The 22736-nt window shown below is 40.1% G+C and overlaps 1 protein-coding gene and 1 pseudogene across 2 annotated transcripts in view; one reads left to right on the top strand and one right to left on the bottom strand.

The window, feature by feature from the left end:
* MGA (MAX dimerization protein MGA) overlaps positions 1 to 13098 on the bottom strand; it is a 171739-nt gene extending 158641 nt beyond the window's left edge. The window contains exon 1 of one of the 2 annotated variants that reach the window (XM_049613409.1): positions 13020 to 13098. The gene's annotated coding sequence lies outside the window, so the exon portion shown is untranslated. Of the gene's footprint in view, positions 1 to 12727; positions 12783 to 13019 lie in introns of those variants that run through there. The other variant, XM_049613408.1, reaches the window with a different exon arrangement.
* LOC125910370 (40S ribosomal protein S23-like) lies at positions 6203 to 6854 on the top strand (annotated as a pseudogene).
* Positions 13099 to 22736: the final 9638 nt, after the last annotated feature.

Genomic DNA, 22736 nt, shown 5'->3' with positions numbered 1-22736 from the left:
TTAGAGTAAATTGGGTGATGGGTATACAGAAATCCTGTATGATCTTTGCAACCTTTCTATAAATCTAAAATTATTCCCAAAAAAGTATTTTAAAACATCAGTAATAATGGTTCAACCACTGCAGTGCCTCAAAAAATTAAGCAATATGATTCAACAATTCTACTTCTAGATATACACTCATAACAACTGAAAACAGAGGGGGGCCTAGGTGGCTCAATCAGTTAAGTGTCCAACTTCAGGTCATGATCTCACGGCTTGTGGATTTGAGCCCCGTGTCAGGCTCCATGTGGACAGCTCAGAGCCTGGAGCCTGCTTCAGATTCTGCTGTAAACAAAAAAAATGTGGTATCTACATACAATGGAATATTATTCACCCTTGAAAAGAAATTCTAACACATGCTATGACATGGATGAACCCTGAAGACATTAGGCTAAACGAAATAAGGTAGTTCCAAAAGGACAAATATTTTGCATGATTCCATTTATGGGAGGTACCTACAGTAGTTAAATTCATAGAGACAGAAGTAGAATGTGGTTTCCAGGGACTGGAGGGAAAGAACAGTAAGCTAGTATTTTCTGAATACAGAGATTCAGCTTAGAAAGATGAAAACTCTGGAGACGAATGGTGGTGACTGGTTGCACAATAATGTGAATGTACTTAATGTCAAAAATCTGTACATTTAAAAATGGTTACAATGGTATATTTTATATATATTTTACTACAATTTAAAAAAAAATACAGCTGTATATAAGCACAATGACAGAGATCTGAACAAAATATTTCCATCACCAGAAAAAGATCTAAAACAAACTGTGACTTCACTGAGATTACGACATCTAAGGTAGTTTTGAGCAAAACAGTCACATTAGGGAAGAATACAGAAGGTAGGAGGTACTGAGTAAGACAGAGGCACAGCAAGTTTGGTACACTAGAGCAGGGGTCAGCAAACTGCAGCCCTATAAGTCATGTTCTCCCATGGGTTTTTGTACAGCCCACAAACTAAGAATGGTTTTTACATTTTAAATGGTTGAAAAAAAGTTAAAATAAAATTTTATGACATGCAAGAATTAAATGAAATTCCAATTTCAGCACCCATAAAGTTTTCCTGGAACACAGCCATAATCATTTGTTTACATGTTGTCTATGGCTGATTTCATGCTACCACAGCAGAGTTGCATAGTTGTGACAGAAACAATAAGACCCACAAAGCTTAAGGGGCACCCAGGTGGCTCAGTTGGTTGAGCACCTGACTTCAGCTCAGGTCATGATCTCACAGTTCATGAGTTCGAGCCCGCGTTAGCTGTCTGTGCTGACAGCTTGGAGCCTGGAGCCTGCTTCAGATTCTGTGTCTCCCTCTTTTTCTGCCCCTCCTCTGCTCATGCTCTGTCTCTTTCTCAAAAATGAATAAACATTTAAAAAAAGTTTATTATCTTGCCCTTTAGAGAAAAAGTTTGCCAACCCCTGTCCACAGGCCTGAAAGTAGTACATGTAGTACAGATAAATCAAAGCTATGTATGGAGGGAGAAGCATGGCAAATGACATAAACTATACAGTAGCAGGCTTCATGTACTAAGCTAAAGAATCTGAACTTGTCTCAACTTGATTCCATTTATTCTGAGAAGTCACTGAAGAACTGTGTAGAGACTAATCTGATTAGATAAACCTTATGGAAAGACAATAGCCGCTTGCTTTTAAAGGTATCTAAGTTATTCATTTTATTTACTAAAAGAACAAAACTTTCCACTAAAACAAAAAGGCATAAAATAAAATAAGCCTAGATGCATATCAATAAGGTTAACAGTGATAGCATATTAAAAATTTTTATCTCCTGGGGTGCCTGGCTGGCTCAGTCGAGAGCATAAACTCTTGATCTCAGGGCTGGGAGTTCAAGCCCCACGTTGGATGCAAAAAATAAAATATTTTAAAAACTTTTTTTATCTCTTTCTTTGTGTTTATCTAGGTTTTTTAATTCTTCAAATCTGAATTATAAAACTGCTTTTGTAATCCAAATACAAAAATCAGTATTTTTAAACTCCTATTCACATACCCACAAAATTTGTTTCCTATGTTCTATAATCTTCTCCCCACCTTTAGATAGAAAAATACGTCTAGGAAAACCTACACATAGAAAAACTATTAAAGTATGCCACAGTCACACTTATAAAGGATAAACGACATTCTACCTTTTTCAAATTATGTATAATATTTGCTTTGCAGACATGAAAAAATAAAACGTTTGAATCCAAGTACTGGCAGGACAATCTCTTCCAACATAGGGCTTTTGTTATATCCAACAAAGAGCCAAATCAGTATCTTAATGAAACTAAAAATGTTAAAGGATAGGAGAAAATGCAGAGTTTGAAAATCAAAATGTTGAAAACTGATGCAAGATAAGACTGCATATAACCCTAAGAATATAATTATGTACTTAAGAAATGCAAACTCCTTGATTTATACCCCAGTACTTTGCACTTAATGATACACCGCTTGTTAAGATTATTTTTTAATGTTACGTTTCAGTTCTTCCACTAAGTTGTCAGATATTCATGCGCAGAGAACCATGTCTTTTATTTCTTTTGTGAGTCCCCCACAACACCTCATACAGTGCCCATATATGGTAGGTGTTCAATACATGCTTAGGACTGAATGACAAAATAATTAACCCTACTTTGAGCTCACAGACTGAAACCCTCACACCTACAATTTACACCACTAAGCCTCCCTCTACGCAACAATTTAATGGACATTCCTGGGGCAAGTACTGCTGATTCTACTGGATTTTTTACATTAGGCTTCTTCCTAGCAAAGAGCTCAAAGTACACGTGTAATGTTAAAATAGAATTCCTGACTACTGAGAAGGTGGGTGGGAAAGTAGGCAAGTGAAGGAAGAATCTATTATAAAAGCTCGCCTCCAAAGAAATAAGCATTATTCAGCCCTAGAGATTAAAACATTCCTAAAATGTCTCTGAATTAAGACTTCTGACACCATTTCATTAAACTTTGTACTAGCTAAATTCTATCACAATATCATTAAAACCAAAAACTGACCATTAAAAAAAAATCCTGAAAATCTCAGCTAACAATCTATACTACTGTGCATTGTAAGATCTAGTTGTAATTATTTACACTTTTCCCAAAACAAAACTTCCAATCTTTTTCAGAGCATTATGATTGAACATCTACCACATGCTAAGCACTGAAAAAAAACAAATGAATAAAAAAACCAGTCAAAATATCAACTGATTTTGTGATCTGCTATAAATTAAAGTACCAACGACAGAGCTGAAGAAGCACCATGCAGTGAGGAGACAACTTCTGTGGAAATTACGCACCAAATTTAAGCTGGACATTGAAGACTGAGCACGAGTTTGAGGCAAAAAGTAAGAAGGGGAGAAAGAGTACTCCTGGCAAATGCAGGGCTATATACAAGCAGAGCACACTGGGCATGGCAGGATATGGAGGGAGAGGGAGAGTTAGACAATGATGGGTCTGGTATGAAAGCTATGCAAGTTGGAATTTATGCCCCCAGGTAATGGACACAAAGTGGAAATCTTCAGGTAGGCAGTGACAAAAATCTGCAGAATCAGTTCATAAAACAGAAAGAGGTCATATTACAATCATCTTAAAGGCATGATTTAATACTGTACCATATAGACAAAGCTGAGTATTGGGGCGATGAAGATACAAAAGAAATCTAAGTATAACTTATTCCTCTGTCCATGCTTTCAACAGAGTCTCAGGGCTCAGTCACTGGCCCTCTTTACTCCCTGCCTGATCTTATGAGACCCATATTTTTAAAACACTATATACAGGGGCATCTGGGTGGCTCAGTCGGTTAAGTGTCCGACTTAAGCTGAGGTCATGATCTTACAGGTTTGTGAGTTCGAGCCCCGCATCGGGCTCTGTGCTGACAGCTCAGAGCCCGAAGCCTGCTTCAGATTCTGTGTCTCCCTCTCTCTTTCTGCCCCTTCCCCACTCATGCTCTGTCTCTGTCTCTGTCTCTCTCTCAAAAAGAAATAAACATTAAAAAACTAAAAAAAAAAAAAAAAAAACCACTATATACTGATGGCATCCCAAATGTATATTATATTCACGGACCTGACTTTAACTCTAAGCTCCAGACTTAAACAGTCAGCTGCTTCCTCAGTGGTTATTACTAGATATCTAGTAATATCTCAAACTCAACACTATCCAATTCAACTCTTCATAGTAAACCCCAAACTAACTAACTCCTTCTAGTTTTCACCTCTATACATGGCACCAGTTGCTACAGCTAAAAAATTTATCATCTTTGATTCCCTCTTTCTCTCACCTCCCACAACTAACCTATCAGCAAATTCTATTCCTTCTACCTTCAAAATGTACCCTGAATCGGACCCCTTCTCACTGCATCACTGCCTCCCTGATCCAAGCCATCATACTGCATCTTACCATTCCAGTGACTTCCTATATGGTCTCCTACTATCCCTCTTATCTCTATAGCAGTCAAAGTGACCTTTTTAAAACATAAATTAGGCTGTGTCATTTTTCTTTATAAAACTGTCCAATGAATCCCATCACACTTAGAATGAAATACAAAGCCCTTCTGGTGTACCAGACTCTATACCATTTGAAACCACCAACTACCCAGTATCATTTCCTACCACTGTATCCCACCACCACCACTTCCAATTATTACTCCAGCAAGAATCTCCCAACTATAGCACACCAGCCTTTTCGCACTTCCTCGAAAATCACAAAATGATTCTCACCTCAGTCTTTGCATTAGTATTCTCTCACACCATTTGAAATGATCCATGGTGGTATGGCACACTCCCTATCATTCAGGTCTCTTTATGCTCAAGCCTTCATATTATGCTCAAGCGTTCAGAGATAATATAGAAACATTACCTGACAACCTATCTAAAAGAACCACCAAACCCACCACCACCACTCACTCTTCTCTCATAATATTTTCTTCACAGCATTTTTATAATATCGGAAATCATATTATTTATTAGTGTCTAACTAGAATATAAATTCCATGAGAGAAAGGACTTATTCACTGTTCAATCCTTAGACTTAGTATAATCATTGGCATACGACAGGGCTCATTATTTGTTGTTGAATGAACAAATTAACTTAATTGGTCTAATCTTAAGATTTTTAATTTATTTTTTATTCTGAGAAAGAGTATGCAACCAGAGGAGGGGCAGAGAGAGAGGGAGAGAAAATCCCAAGCAGGCTCCACACCATCAGCACAAAGCTCGATGCAGGAATTGATCCCACTAATCAAGAGATCAACAGCCTGAGCTAAAACAAAGAGACGCTTTACCGACTGAGCCACCCAGGTGCCCCTGATCTTATTTATATTTTTCTCCTGTCATGCATAACTAATTGCTTCCCCACTTTTGGATTTAGATCTATTTCACAATTATCAGGCTTTTCTTCCTAGAACAGAGATATAAAATAGTTTAAAGACTGTTAAAACAAGCCATACTATACTAATGCCTTTAATTCCTTTCTATAATTAGCCCTGTCAGCAACTTGTTCAGTTATTTTGACTATAACTTCCATTATCCTTTCTACATTATCAGAATTTTCAATGTACTGATTATACATGCTATAAATATTGACAGATATAACCATAAAGAAGGTTATAACATTTTTTGCATTGCAAGTAACACAAGTTGGTTTTTTGTTTTGTTTTGATTTTTTTTTTTAACGTTTATTTATTTTTGAGACAGAGAGAGACAGAGCATGAACGGGGGAGGGTCACAGAGAGAGGGAGACACAGAATCTGAAACAGGCTCCAGGCTCTGAGCTGTCAGCACAGAGCCCGACGCGGGGCTCGAACCCACGGACCGTGAGATCATGACCTGAGCCGAAGTTGGACGCTCAACCGACCGAGCCACCCAGGCGCCCCTGTGTTGTTTTTTTTTTTTTTTTTTTTTAAGAAAAAGTACAGAAAAAGAAATACAGAAAAGCAAACATTTGAAAAACAAATTCAGGAGTGCCTGGGTGGGTCAGTCAGCTAAGTATCCAACTTCAGTTCAAGTCATGATCTCACAGATCCTGAGCTTGAGCCCCGTATTGAGCTCTCTCCTGTCAGGATGTAGCCTGCTTTGGATCCTCTGTCTCCCTCTCTCTCCTCCTCCACTCATTCTCTCTCAAAAATAAAATAAACATTAAAAAAACGTATTTCAAAATATGCTTTAAAAAAACTCACAGGCAGGTGATGAAGGTCGACACCAAGAGTAATAAGTCATGCTGATAGTCTGTACTCTAACCCCAATCAATAATGAGAAAAATACCAAACCCCAAATGAGGGACACATTACAAAATACTGACCAGTATGCCTCAAAACTGCCAAGATTATCAAAAATAAATTCTGAGTTCTTTTGCTCAGGCCCATGGCACTGGCAGAATGGGCAAATGTCATGGTCTTCATACTGCCAAGAAGCTCCATAGCCACAGATGGGATCAGAAGTGGCATGGTAAACAGTACAAGCAAGCCCATTTGGGCACAGCCCTGCAGGCCAACCCTTTTGGAGGCACTTCCCATGCAAAGGGAATTGTGCCGGAAAAAGTAGAGGTTGAAGCCAAACAGCCAAATTCTGCCATCAGGAAGCACGTCAGAGTCCAGCTGATCAAGAATGACCAAAAAAAAAAAAAAAAATCACAGCCCTGTACCCAACGATGGTTGTCTGAATTTTATTGAAGAAAATGATGAGGTTCCAGTTGTGGGACTTGGTCACAAAGGTCATGCTGTCAGTGACATTCCTGGAGTTTGTGTTACGGTTGTCAAAGTAGCCAATGTCTCTCTTTTTGTTTTGTACAAAGGCAGAAGGAAGAATCAAGATGATAAGTTTTGATAGTAAAAACATGACAATAAATTTTCATATGCCAAAAGACAGTCTGAGAAGCTATCATAGCTAAAAGGATCTCAAAGAGACATAATTACTCAAAGTATTGTGGCTGTGTAATGGTGCTAAAAGGCAATAGCTTACTGTGAACTCTCTGGAGATGCCTTGGAAGATCAAGCAATCAGCTTTGTTTGCAGTGAAGCTATAGCCATCTTGATAGCACATTCCTTATTTGTTTCCACTTTTTCCCTACCTCATTTCCTTTTCCCCTCTCACACCTTCTTCCCTGGAATTTCAACCATTAATAAAGAATTAGTATACCAGCATTATCAACAATACCCAAATTATGGAAACTGCCCAAGTGTCCACTGATTGGCGAATAGATAAAGAAGATGTGAGGGGCACATGGGTGGCTCAGTTGGTTGAGCGTATGACTTCTGCTCAGGTCATGATCTCACAGTTCATGGGTTCGAGCCCCAGATCGGGCTCTGTGCTGACAGCTTGGAGCCTGGAGCCTGTTTCGGATTCTGTGTCTCCCCTGCTCTCTACCCCTCCCCCACTCATGCTCTGTCTCTGTCTCTAAAAAATGAATAAACCTTAAAAAAAATTTTTAAAAAAGAAGATGTGGCATACATACACACACGCACACACATGCACACGATGGATATTACTCGGCCATAAAAAAAAGAATGAAATCTTGCCATTTATGATGACATGGATGGAGCTAGAGAGTACCATGCTAAGCAAAATAAGTCAGTCAGAGAAAGACAAATACCATATGATTTCACTCATTATGTAGAATTTAAGAAACAAAACAAATGAGGGGCATCTGGCTGGCTCAGTCAGTGGAGTATACAACTCTTGATCTCGGGGTTGTAAGTTCAAGCTCCACACTGTATGTAGAGACTAATTAAATAGATATTTAAAAAACAAAAACAAATAAGCAAAGGAAAAAACAAAAAACAAGAGACAGGCAAACCAAGAAATAAACTCTTAAACTACAGAGAACAAGCTGATGGTTACCAGAAGGGAAGAGGGTGGGGATGGGAATAGTTAAATACGTGATGGAGTATTATGATGAACACAGGGGTGATGTAAGGAACTGATGAATCATTATATTGTAACTAATATTACATTGTGTGTTAGTTAACCAACTGGAATTTAAATAATAAAAAGCATTGGTACATTAAAAAACTTTTTTGTGTGGTATCCTGGAATAGAAAAAGGACATTAGAGGGGCACCTGAGTGGCTCAGTTAAGAGCCCAACTCTTGGTTTAGGCTCAGGTCATGATCTCACAGTTTCATAAGTTCAGCCCCACATGGAGCTGTACATTGGCAGTATGGAGCCTGCTTGAGATTCTCTGTCTCTTTCTCTCTGTCCCTCCCCAACTCATGCTGTCTCTGTCTCTCTCAAAATAAATAAATAAGCTTCAAAAAAATACAAAAGAAAACAAAACGTCATTAGATAAAACTAAAGAAATCTGAGGCACCTGGGTGGTTCAGTCAGTTAAGTGTCCAACTCTCGGTTTTGGCTCAGGTCACCATTCCATGGTTCCTGGGTTCGAGCTCAGCTGATTTTGGCTCGGGTCATGATCTCAACAGTTTCTGGGTTCGAGTTCGGCACTGAACTTGGGTTCATCAAACTTGGGATTCTTTCTCTCTCACTTTCCTTCTGCCCCTCCCGTGGTCGCACACACACACTCTCTCTCTCAAAATAAATGAATAAACTTAAAAAAATAAAAACTAAAGAGGTGCCGCCTGGGTGGCTCAGTCATTTAAGTGTCCAACTTTAGCTCAGATCATGATCTCACAGCTCGTAGGTTCCAGCCCCATATCAGGCTCTGTGCTGACAGCTCAGCACATGGAGCCTGCTTCAGATTCTGTGTCTCTCTTTTCTCTCTCTCTCTTTGCCCCTCCCCAGTTTGCACTGTCTCTCTTAAAGATAAATGAACGTTAAAAAATTAAAAAATGAAATCTTATACTACAGACTTTAGTTAATAATAAATCAATATTCATTGGGGTTCATTTTTTACAACATATATACCATACATAAGATGTTAACATGGAAAACTGGGTGTTGGATATATGGAAACTACATTGTCTTTAGTTTTTCTATAAATCTAAAACTGTTCTAAGAAAATGTTTATTCTTTTAAATTCATACAAAAACCCTACCAAGCAAATGAAATCACCATTACTTTACATTTGAAGTATGCCATTTTAATTTTTTTTAATGTTTATTTATTTTTGAGAGAGACAGACAGAGCATGAGCGGGGGAGGGGCAAAGAGAGAAGGAAACAGAATCTGAAGCAGGCTCCAGGCTCTGAGCTGTCAGCACAGAGTCTGATGCGGGACTCAAACTCACTGCAAGATCATGACCTGAGCTGAAGTCAGATGCTTAACCAATGGACTTGGCCACCCAGTCGCCCCTGATGTATGCCAGTTTATTATTTTTATTTTTGACAAAGACAGAGTGTGAGCTAAGTAAGGGCAGAGAGAGAGGAAGAGACAGAATCCACAGCAGGCTCCAGGCTCTGAGCTATCAGCACGGAGCCTGATGCAGGACTTGAACTCACAAACTGTGAGATCATGACCTGAGCCGAAGTCGGACGCTTAACCAACTGAGCCACTCAGGCGCCCCTGATATATGCCATTTCAGACTTTTATGTAAATTTTAGACTTGTAGACACATATAGGCATAATCCTACAAAAATGTGATCATACTGCATATAATTTCATAACTTTTTTTTTACTTAACAAAATATATGCTTTTAAGTCATTAGATCATGCCTATTGGCTATAAGGTATTTTCCTCTATAAAAGTACCATATTTACTTAACCAATCCCCTATTATTTAACATTTAAGTTTTTCCAGATTTTAGCTATTATAAAAAATACTACAAAGACAACTCTTAAATAAACATCTTTACAAACTTACAAATTAACCAAGAGAAGCTGGTGAGTCAAAGGGCACACAGGTTTTTAATGCTTTCAATAGGGATAGCCAAAATGCCCTTCAAAAAGGATATTCAAAGATAAATATGCACTAACAGTAGCGTATGTGTGCGAACTTCCTCACTCCTATGCCAATACAATATTAACAGTTTATTACATACATGCAAACCTGCCAGACTAAGTGGGGGAGAGTGGAGCAAGTTGTTCTGTGTTACTTGTTTATAAATGAAAAATAATGTTTTTATCTTTATTATTTTCATTTCTCTATGTATGTGATCTATCTAGTCACGTCTTTTGCCCATCTACTAGATATATTAAGATTATACTTGTAAGTCCAACACATGATGCAAAAATTTCCCCCCCACATCTGCCTAGCATTGCTCATCATTGGATCCCCTACACCTGAGAAAATGCCTGGCACATGGTAAGCACTCCATAAATATGTTAAACCAATACTAAGCGAATAAATTTGTCTTCATAATGTTTTTACCAACTACAGGTTGTTTATTCAAACAATATCCACCATTTTATGGATTCTGCCTTTACAGTCATGCTTAAAACAGCTCATCCCATTTCAAGATTCGAAAAATGTTTACCCATTTTTTTAAAGTAGTAATCCTCTGACTTCACTTTTTTTTAAGATTTCATTTTTGGGGTGCCTGGGTGGCTCAGTTGGTTAAGTGTCCGACCTTGGCTCACAAGTCATGATCTCACAGTTCATGGGTTAGAACTTCACCTTGGGTTCTGTCCTGACAACTCAGAGCCTGGAGCCTGCTTCAGATTCTGTGCCTACCTCTCTCCCACTCGTGCGTGCGTGCTCTCTCTCAAAAATAAACACAAAATTTTAAAAAAATTATTAAAGTTTTTATTTTTAGGTAATCTCTAAACCCAACATGGGGCTCAAACTTACAACCACAAGATCAAGAGTCACATGCTCTACCAACAAAGCCAGCCAGACGCCCGACTTCACATTTTATATTTAAATATTTAATTCATGTTGATTTCATTTACATTTTAAGATTCCATTTTATTTTCTTTTCAAACAGCCAAATGTTCCAACACAATTTTGAAATTCCTTCTTCTCAACTAATGTGAAATGCCATCTTTATAATACTAAATAGCTTTATATACTTCTAAATTTATTGTTTCACTACTCTATTCCAGACCTACTGCTGTTTTATCATAGTTTTATTTGTATAATCACTAGTACAAGACCCCCCCCACACACACACACACTTTACTTTCAAAATGATTCTTACTTTACAGATTCATTCTTCCAAATGAACTTTATAATCATTTTGTCAAATTTTCAAAAGGTAATACGGTTGGAATTCTGTGAAATTACCAACCATATGAGCTAGTTCAAGTTAATCTAGTTCAAGTTAATCTCTGTCGCTATTTTCCTTGTTGGTAAAATGGAGAAAATGGTACCCACATTATATAGGTTTGTTAACAAAAGTAAATGAATCAAGATATATAAAGTATTAAGCTAAAAAGATGTTAACTATCATAATTGTTCAAAAATGGTAACTACTGTTATAAAGATCACTCAAAAAAGGTTTTCCAGACTGTGCTCCCACAAAATTCAAAGGCCCTTTAAGATACATCAAAGGGTAGGACAAAACATAAGAAGTGATATGAAAAATACATAATTAATGTCTGCCTCATTTCATTAAAGCCCTGACCCTTGGTAAAATGAAGAGCTGGGAGCGAAAACCATGAAAAACATCAAAGGCTGGTGGCAAGGAAGCCTCAACAATTTTACAAATATTGGCCAACCAAGTGGAGAAGACGACTTCTAGGTCCTTCTAGTCAGTCTTATGGGGCATTAGCAAATCCCTTCTAACTACTGGTTTCCAAGCTCCACAGTTAAAGAACAATACTACTTACCTCTTGATTTCTTTCCAGGAAACACAGAGACTAGCCCTCTAAAAGACAGACTACTTTTCAGATTACTGAGTGGGAAGGCACAGAGTCTAAATGCAATTGATAAACATGGACAAATATGCCCAAAATATTACAAGAAATTACCTCCGGTTTTCCTACATCACTGCAGTAATGGAAGGGATAGTGTGTGGGGGGGGGGGGGTGGTTCTTCTTGTGGGGAGACAGGCTCGTCTCATTTCGTTGTTAATTCTTTTGTTATCTGCATAACACTGTGGGATTAGGTAGAGGTCACATACCACAGGGAGGACTTAAAAAAATCCTACACAGAATACAAATGAGAAAATGGAAGCCGAGAATGGCAACAGGACTTGATCATTACGAAAGAAGCCAAAGGCCTAGACGCCAGAACCCCTAATTCCCAGACCACAGCTCATTCCACTACACCATACAGCCTCTCGCCGACGCTTGCCACGCTTCGAAGTGGGAGGAGCAAAAGCAGACGGATCAGACCGCAGCAAAGACGCTAAAGAAAACCACAGGTCGGCTCAGTCAAAGGCACGTGACTGGCCACGCCTCTCCCCTACCACCCTCCCCCTTCCCCGCGCCAGCAGCACGCGCTGCCAACCTCATCATGTGACCTTCACGCGGCCCCAACGCTCCCCCTGCTAGGCGACTCTTTCCAGCAGCCATTTTGCCGAGAACTTGTCGTCCGTGCTCACAGAAGGGCAGGACGCCACGAAAACCCGTGGCCAGATTTTACAGGCTGCACACGCGCTTCGAAAGAGCGCTCGCGCCGTGAGGACTGAGCCGAACCTCATTGAACACGTCGCACCCCGGGGCGCCGGGGAAAGCTGTGGGTGCGCCTCAGCCTGCGATTGGCTGTGGCGTCCACGTGACGCCACTGCCCCCCCCCCCCTTTTCCCCCCCCCCCCCCCCCCACAAAAACACCCAAACAGACTCTTAACACCTCGCGCCAAGTACACGCCACTGGGCGCGTGGGACCAACGGGGCGCGTGGCAACTAAGGCGCCTGCGCGTACCTGCCAGGGCCGATCGGAACGAGCCCACGCGCCGCTCCGCTCACGGGTCCCGGAATCCTCGCGCTGCCGGACCACCCGGCTAGTCATTGGCTGCCAGGTTTGGTCACGTGTTTAGCTCAGGCCCACCCCTAACCGCTAATCACCTGGCACCGTGCTCGAAGCGGCGCCGAAAGTCATTCGCACGCGGAAAGGGAGGGTAGTTAAAGGACCTCCTTTTTCGCCGCTTTGGAGTTACGTTCATAAAGGGGAAACGAGAAAGCCGGGTCTCAAAACTAAGTAAGCTCACACCTACCGGTTTAACTTCGCGTGCCTCTCCAGGAGCCGAGAACCATCGCCCTTGGGCGCTCCCCGATGCACGCCGGGATACGTCTGGCGCCCCTCAGTGTGCTGCAGAGCATGCCGGGAAAGGCACCTCTCCCGATTTCCTGGCTCTCACCTCCAGGGTGTTCCTTTCATGTCCCCTTGAAAGCCTGGTTCTTGGGCTGGGAATGAGGCGACTTCAGTAATTATGGGAATGTGACTGGATGTGAAGAGGCACTCTCAGTGCCCCCTTCCCCCACTTGTTCCCTTTCTGTGGTCTTGGGGAAACCGCTTAACCTTTCTTCATGGAGCGTGCATTTAGTGCCTGCTGAGTGCTTTTGTGAATATTGCAAAAAAACAAACAAACACACAGTGAGAGTACTTGCCTACAATGAAACTACCAGCTTTTTATGGTCAGTGGAAAATAATGCTAATTTAAGTACAACTTAACTGCAAATCCCACTAGGGAGTGGAAATAATGCTTGAAGTTTCTCTTAGGATAGAAGACAAGACTTTTCTTGCTAACCTTACAGCTATTGTTGGGGAAAGTGGGGGTAGACAGAGCAGGAGGTATTTTAAAGGGGCTAGAGATGTGGCCATATTACATTTTATGGTTCTACTTGTTCTAGCTATGGTATATTGGAACCAAGAAAAACACCATCCGCTAATACTGAAAAAAGGTGGTCTTAGATCGTAAGGAGTTAATTTTGTAGTATTCACAGGCTGACCTCCAGGCCAAACCCTGATATTTTACTCCCAGAAAGCCCCCAATTAGAACAATTCATATCTCTTTTGCTATGAACTCCAGTCCTCAGCTCTTCTGATTTCAAAGCTATTTTTTCAGTTAACAAAGGGATGATTAAGCCTGGGGAATTTGACTAGCACTGGTCAGACTGACAAGAGTGCTGATTTATAAAGTAGAAATTAAATGTATTAATTAACAATGTGGTTACTGAGCCAAAACACAGTTTGGGGCACCCTTTTCTTGTTTCAAGATAGTCAATAAGCCTATTTCATCAGAAAAGTATTGGGGCACCTGGGTGGCTCAGTCAGTTAAGTGTCTGACTTTGGCTCAGGTCATGATCTTGCAGCTCCTGAGTTCAAGTCCCATGTGGGGCTCCATGCTGACAGCTCAGAGGCTCAGAGCCTGGAGCCTGCTTTGGATTCTGTGTGTGTGTGTGTGTGTGTGTGTGTGTGTGTGTGTCTTTTTGTCTCTCCCCTAGTCACACTCTCTGTCCCTCTTTCAAAATAAACATTAAAAAAGAAAAGAAAATTGTTTTCTGGCTATAAAATCAAAAGAAAGGGAATTAGATGATTACATGTAGTAAAACCATAAGGGGCCCCTGCCTGGCTCAGTCGGTACAGCACGTGACTCCTGATCTTGGGGTTGTAAGTTTGAGTCCCACCTTGGGTGTAAAGGTTACTTTTTTAAAAAAACCTTTAAAAACCTAAAACCATTAAATTATAAGCAAAACTATGTTAAACTTGAAGTTATAAAACACTCCAATATACTTGATTACATTCAATCCTAACAACGTCCACGAGAACAAAGTACTATAGTAATATTACCATCTCCTGAAACGATCTTGAGTGGGAAACTGGAAAATGTGTTTTAATATGTTCTCCAAATGATTTTGATGCACAAGTTTGGGGTCTGTTGGCTATAGTTGAAAGAGCCCAGGCCTTGAAGTCAGACCCATCTGGGTGAACCTGCCTATCTCTCCTTTACTGTACGTTGACCTTGAACAGGTTTTTTAACTTTCTGAGCCTCAGTTCCTTTAAGTGCAGGTTGGGGGCAATCACACCTATTCTTCGACTGTTATGATGATTCTGAGAGAGAAATATTTAAATTTTTTAATGTTTATTTATTTTTGAGAGAGACACACAAATCTTGAGCAGGGGAGGGGCAGAGACAGAGGGAGACAGAATCTGAAGCAGGCTCCTGGCTCTGAGCTGTCAGCACAGAGCCTGACGTGGGGCTCGAACTCACAACCCCGAGATCATGACCTGAGCCGAAATCGGATGCTTAACTGACTGAGCCACCCAGCTACTCCGAGATAAAAATATTTTAAAACACCTGTCACAGTCCCTGATGCATTGGAGGCATTCTGTAAATGTGACTACTAGTTAATTGTAAAGGTTGTATTCTAACCAGTGTCCTGTACTCTGTCCAACAGCACACTCTTGAATCCTTTTTTCTCCACTATTCTGTTTCTCCCCTAGACAGTGCTAGAGGCACACTAACAGATTCTTACACTGCAGATCTTTTTTAGACTTTGGTGACTGTTGCCCATCTGTTGGTGCATATTGTTACATTATCTCCCGCCTTCGTTTCAAGTTTTTTTTTTCTCTTAACTAATGTTAAAATGCTGAACTGTAGACATTACTGAAGTAAAATAATGATGATACAGAGATACTTAGAGAGTGGAGGGGGCACTTAGAGAGTGGAGGAGTGTTTTGTTTCAAGTAGGTTAAAAATTGTTTACATTTAAATACCTCAGAGTGAAGACATCTTCAAAATTTGCTCTTCATTTATATAACACAATATTTTAGATGTTCCCTTCCCAGTCTCCTTCCAATGGTTTCTTTTTCAGTATCTTCATACGTTTCTAACAAAAAGAGGGTTTAGCTGAAGCGAGTTTCCCACAGACATCTGAAATTTAATATTTCCTAAGTGAAACTACCCATCCCTTCACTTTACACACCAGCTACTACTGCCTTCCCTTGCATAGGCAATTACACCACCATTCCAGTAAGTCTCTCGGTCTAGGAAACCTCCTAATGGAATTATAAGGATAATTCCTTATCTGTTCCTTCTCATCTGTTTACCACATTTAATTGGTCAAAAAGTTCTACTTCTAATACTTCAACATCTTTTAAGTCCAAACCCTAATTTCCACTTCTTCCACCATTATATTAGTTCAATCCTTATCTTTATCAGACGCTACAAATATAAATATAAATATTTCATTATAATGATAATAGCAAGTTAAAGTTGATTTCAGAATACAAAACGTGTCACTTGCACTGTTTTACAAGAGACCAGTAAAAGGTTTGCAATGTCCTACACGGTGAATGCTCTTTATAAAAATGAGTGAAATAAATTTCTTTAATATGAGTAAATATATCTAATTATATTCTGTAGGAAATTATATGGTCTGGAAGTTTTGGACAGATATTTTACTGAGTGCTGAGGAGTACTAGTAGAGATCTTGGAAGTATTAGTAGACATTTATATTATTTTCAAATATTTCTGGTTCCCCCAACTTCCTAGAACATGATATAATTGTTTTTTTCTTGCTCTGTTGAAGTTCAGAGTGACTATAGGGCTTGCTTTTGTATGTGAGTGTAAGTGACATGTATCACTTCTATGAAGAAGCTTTAAATACCAGTGTGCAGTTTACCCATTTTCTCTTTCCATTGGCCACAGCTACTAGCAATGCTCCAACTGGTGGTTACGCTATTGGCATTGGGCCCATAAAATGGAAGACACAGAGCAAATACCCTCAACCAGCTAGCAGAGAATATGTACTATGAACAAGAAATAACTTGTATTGTTCTGAGACACGGAGATTTGGGATTGTCCATTAACACATGTAATCTAGCACACACTGAATGACATAGAAATGGAGGGAGTTGCTACAAGTGACCAAAATCCATTTTGTTAGACTCCAATTGCCAATGACCACGATGTAATACAAATTTAGAAACAGGAGAATAGGAGGGACAACTGCCTGATTATGGTATAAAAGAAGAGCCTGTGGGTGCCTGGGTGGCTCAGTTGGTTAAGCATCCGACTTGATTTCAGCTCAGGTCATGATTTCACAGTCTGTGAGATCAAGTCCTGTGTCGGGGCTCTGCGCTGACAGCACAGAGCCTGCTTGGCAGTCTCTCTCCCTCTCTCTCTGCCCCTCCCCCTGCTCATGCATGTGTGAGCTCTCTCAATAAATAAATAAATAAATAAGAAGAGCCTGAAGAATGAACAGTCATTGGAACCTTGCTTTTCATCTCCCCTCACCACATAATCATTCTTCACAGACCAGCCAAAGTGATCTTTTAAAAATATTACTGAGATCTTTTCTAAGAGAAAGGTCTTAACTGATTACCCTATCTAAAGTGGACTGCCTCCACCCACTGGTCACCTTTATTTTATCACCCCTTTTCTTTTTTCTTTTAATTTTTTAACGTCTGTTTATTTATAATCTCTACACCCAATGTGGGGCTTGAACTCACAACCCCAAGATCAAGAGTTGCATGTTCTTCCTACTGAGCCAGCCAAACACGCCTCACCCCATTTTATTTTCTTTATGGTACTTCTCATTTTCTCAAAGTATCTTATCTATTTGTTTTATTGTTTGCCTTCTATCTCTACCCAAGAGAATGCAAACTTCATGAGAATGGAAGCCTCCTCTGTATTCTCAGCATCTTGAAAATTATCTGGTACATAAAACACAGCCAGTGAGAAAATATCTGCAAACCATATATCTGATAAAGGTTTAATATTCAGAATATGCAAAGAACTCCTACAACTCAGCAACAAAAACTCTATTAAAAACTGGGCAAACACCATAAGAGACTCTTAAAAACTGAGAATAAACTGAGGGTTGATGGGGGTTGGAGGGAGGGGAAAGTGGGTGATGGGCATTAAGGAGGACACCTGTTGGGATGAGCACTGGGTGTTGTATGGAAACCAATTTGACAATACATTTCATATTTTTAAAAATAATATAATAAAATAAATAAATAAATAAAATGGGCAAAGAATTTGAATAGATATCTCTCCAAAGAAGATATACAAATGGCCAATACGCACATGAAAAGATGCTCAAAATCACTGTTCTTTTATGCAAATCAAAAACACAGTGAGATACCACTTCACACCTCTTACAATGGTTACTATTAAAAAACATTTAAAGAAAAGTCTCTTTTTTTTTTTTATTGTTTACTTATTTTTGAGAGAGAAACAGAGTGCAAGCAGGGGAGGAGCAGAGAGAGACACACACACAAAATCTGAAGCAGGCTTCAGGCTCTAAGCTGTCAGCACAGAGCCTGAGGCTGGGCTCAAACACATGAACCATGAGATCATGACCTGAGCTGAAGTCACATGCTCAACCGACTGAGCCACCCAGGCACCCCAATTAAAAACAAAAAGGATATGGAGAAATTGGAACCCTTGTGCATTTTTGGTAGAAGTGTAAAATAGTGCAGCCTCTATGGAAGACAGTATGGCAGTTCCTAAAAAACAAAACAGGGGTGACTGGGTGGCTCAGTCTGTTGGGCGTTGGACCTCAGCTCAGGTCACGATCTCACAGTCCGTGAGTTCGAGTCCTGCATCAGGCTCTGTGTTGACATCTCAGAGCCTGGAGCCTGTTTCAGATTCTGTGTCTCCCTCTCTCTCTGATCCTCCCCAGTTCATGCTCTGTCTCAAAAAAAATAAACATTTTTAAAAATTAAAAAAAAAAAAAACATATATTGCCATACAATCAAGCAATTCCACTTCTGAATATATACTTACAAGAACTGAAAGGATATTGAAGAGATATTTGTACACCAAGATTCATAGCAGCAGTCTTCAGAATAGCCAAAAGATAGACACAACCTAAATGTTCACGGACAGATGAATGGATACGCAAAATGTGGTATATACATACCGTTGAATATTATTCAGCCTTCAAAAGGAGGGGAAACCTGACACATGTTATAACATAGATGAATCTTGAGGATATTGTGGTTCATGAAATAAACCAGTCACAAGAAGACAAACACTTAGTGTTTCCATTTAAACAAAGTATCTAGAGTAGTCAAATTCATAGAGACAGAAAATTGAATGGTGGTTGCCAGGAGCTGGAGAGAAGGGCTAATGGGGAGTTCTCATACAAAGGGTTTCAGAGTTTCAGTTTTGCCAAGATGAAAAGAATTCTGGAGACTGGTTGTACCGCAATGTAAATGTACTTAACACTACTGAACTATACACTTAAAAATGCTTATTACAATAGAAAAAAGTGGTTAGGATGGTAGATTTTGTTATATATATTTTAACACAGTTTTTTTTTTAAAGAAAGTCAGAAGATATTTGTTGATAGAATTAAGGAATGAATGAATATATAAGCTAAGACTGATTTTTCTGATAATCATTTACCATTTTAATTCACTGGACTTGACCACTTCTAATGATTACTAGTATTGGGCATTTGTGTGTCTGAGAGAGACAGACAGAAAGACAGACAGTCCTCTACACTGCTCCCAGATTTAAGTTCCTTTTCTGAAGCACAGATCTCATCATATAATGCCTTAATTTGAAAACCACTGAAAGGGGCACCTGGGTGGTTCAGCTGGTTAACCGTCCAACTTTGGCTCAGGTTATGATCTAACAGCTCATGGGTTTAACCCCCACATTGGGCCCTGTGCTGACAGATCAGAGCCTGGATCCTGCTTCAGATTCTGTGTCTCCCTCTCTCTCCGCCCTTCTCCGCTTGTGTGTGCTCTCTCTTTCTCTCTCACAAATAAACATTAAAAATAATAAAAATAATAAAAATAAAAATAATAAATAAATAAACGATTGATAAAGTGCCTGGGTGGCTCAGTCAGTTGAGCATGCAACTCTTGATTTCAGCTCAGGTCATGAGTTCAAGACCCTGACTGAGCTCTGTGCTGAGAGCATGGAGCCTACTTAGATTCATTCTCTCCCTCTCTCTCTCTGCCCACCCCCCATTCTCTCTCTCTCAAAATAAATAACCTTTATGAAAAAAATTAATAAAGTCCAATTTATTGACCTTTACTTTAATGGTTAGTTTTGTATCTTGTCTAAGAAATCTTTGCCTACCCAAAGTTGTAAGGATTTTTTTCTGTGTTTTTTGCAGAAGTTTTAAAAAATATTTAAGTAATCTCTACACTCATTGTGGGACTCGAACTCACGACCCCCAAATAGTCGCATGTTCTACCAACTGAGACAGCCAGGTGCCCCTTACATTTAGGTCTAATATCTACCTCAAATTAATAGTAGTGTTTGGTGTGAGGTAGGGTTGAGTCTTTGTTTTTTGTTTTTTGTTTTCATAAAAATATCAAGTTGATTCAACACTATTTATTGAAGACTTTTTCTCCCTTTGAATTACTTTGGCCCCTGTATTAATTATCTATAGCTGTGTAACAAATTACCCCCAAGATTAGCAGGTTAAAACAGCAAATATTTATTATCTTAGTGTTTCTATGGTTAAGGTATCTGGGCACAGTTTACCTGGGTGCCTCTGGAAGAAAGATTCTCATGAGGTTGCAGGCAAGCTATTGGCCAGGGCTGCAGCTTATCTAAAGGCTTGATTTGATTCACAAGGAGCAGAGTCTGCTTCCAAGCTCATTCATGTGGTTCTGGGCAGACCTTGATTTTTTGCCATATGGGCTTCTCTGCAAGGCTGCCTTACAACATGTCAGCTAGCTCTTTACCAATAGCAAGCCACCCAAGATAGAAAGAGTGTGCCCAAGATGTAAACCAGAGTCTTTTTTCTGTTTTTAATTTTTTTTAATTTTTATTTTATTATTTTTGTCAAGTGTTTACTTTTGAGAGAGAGAGAGAGCCTGAGCAGGGGAGGGGGAGAGAGAGGAGGGGACACAGGATCACAAGCAGGTCCTGCACTAACAGCAGAGAGGCCAATTTGAGGCTAAACCGTGAGATCATGACCTGAGCCCACAGTCAGATGCCTAACCAACTGAGCCACCCAGGCGCCCCAGTCTTTTTTTAAAGCTAACCCCAGAAGTAACACCCTATCACTTCTGTCAGCCCACACTCAAAGGGAGATCACATAAGGGTGTTAGGCAGGAATCATTAGGGTCCATCTTAGAGGCTGCCTACCACAACATCTTTTTTTCAAAATGCAATTGACTAGGGGTGTGTAGGTGGCTCAGTCTGTTAAGCTTACAACTCCCCATCTCAGCTCAGGCCATGGTCTCACTGTTCCTAAGATTGAGCCCCATGTCATCAGGCTCTGCTGACAGTACAGAGCCTACCTGGGATTCTCTCCCTCTCTGCTTCTGCCCATGCACATGCTCTCTTTCTCTCAAAATAAAATAAACTTAAAAAAAAAGATCGACTACATACGTTTGGGTCTATTTCTAGGTTCTATTTTGTTTCATTGCCCTGTTTATTTTTCCACATACTAATGCCATGCTGCCTTGATTTCTGTAGCTCTACAGTCAGTCTTGAGATCAAATTGTGTGTGTGTGTGTGTGTGTGTGTGTGTGTGTGTGTTTGTTTTGTTTTGCTTTAAGTAATCCCTATACCTGACTCAAGGCTCAAACTCACAACCCCAAGATCCACAGTTAGATGCTCTCCTGACTGAGCCAGTCAGGCACCCCTTTCAAAACTGTTTTGACTATTCTAGGTCCTTTGTATTTCCATAATTTTTACAACCAGCTTGCCAATTACTATGAAACCCCCCCCCCCGATATTTTATTTATTTATTTATTTATTTATTTATTTTTATTTATTTATAAATGTTTATTTTATTTTTTTTTAATTGCCTATTCTTTTTTTAAATTTTTTTAACGTTTTATTTATTTTTGAGACAGGGAGAGACAAAGCATGAACAGGGGAGGGTCAGAGAGAGGGAGACACAGAATCTGAAACAGGCTCCAGGCTCTGAGCTGTCAGCACAGAGCCTGATGCGGGGCTCGAACCCACAGACTGTGAGATCATGACCTGAGCCGAAGTCGGACGCTCAACCGACTGAGCCACCCAGGCACCCCATAAATGTTTATTTTTGAGAGAGAAAGAGCATGAGCAGGGGAGGGACAGAGAGAGAAGGGGACAGAGGATCCAAAGTGGGCTCTGCACTGACAGCAGCGAGTCCAATTCTGGGCTTGAACTCACAAACCCTGAAATTATGACCTGAGCTGAACTCAGACACTCAACCAACTGAGCCACCCAGGTGCCCCGAAACCCCCCCTGGTATTTTAATTGGAACTGCATTGACTCCATAGATCAACTGTGAATAACAAAAACCTTAATAATATTTTCTTCCAAACCATTAATGCGTGTTCACAATACAGACATCTGACAAAGAACAAACATCTGGAACATATAAAGAAGGCTTATAGCTCAATAATAAGACAGCAACATAATATATTTTTAGATGGACCTTGAACTGACACTTTACAGAAAAAAATCTACAAATGGCTAATAGGCATACAAAAAAAAAAAAAAAAAAAAAGATGCAAAAGGGGCGCCTGGGTGGCGCAGTCGGTTAAGCGTCCGACTTCAGCCAGGTCACGATCTCGCGGTCCGTGAGTTCGAGCCCCGCGTCAGGCTCTGGGCTGATGGCTCGGAGCCTGGAGCCTGTTTCCGATTCTGTGTCTCCCTCTCTCTCTGCCCCTTCCCTGCTCATGCTCTGTCTCTCTCTGTCTCAAAAATAAATAAAAACATTTAAAAAAAAAAAGTTTCAAAAAAGATGCAAAATTCTATTAATTGTCATGGAAATACAAATTAAAACTACAATGAGATACCACTCATACTTCCTAGAGTGTCTAAAATTAAAAGACTTGATGGGGGCGCCTGGGTGGCTCAGTTGGTTGAGCATCCACTCCTGACCAGCTCAGGTCATGATCTCACAGTTTGTGAGTTCGAGCTCTGCACCAACAGCACAGAGCCTGCTTGGGATTCTCTCTCTCTCTCCCTCTCTCCCTGCCCCTTCCCTGCTCATGTGCTCTGTTTCTCTCAACA

The sequence above is a fragment of the Panthera uncia genome, assembly GCF_023721935.1.
Source record: "Panthera uncia isolate 11264 chromosome B3 unlocalized genomic scaffold, Puncia_PCG_1.0 HiC_scaffold_1, whole genome shotgun sequence".
Classification (NCBI taxonomy): domain Eukaryota; kingdom Metazoa; phylum Chordata; class Mammalia; order Carnivora; family Felidae; genus Panthera; species Panthera uncia.
This window is presented reverse-complemented; position numbering and strand designations above follow the sequence as displayed.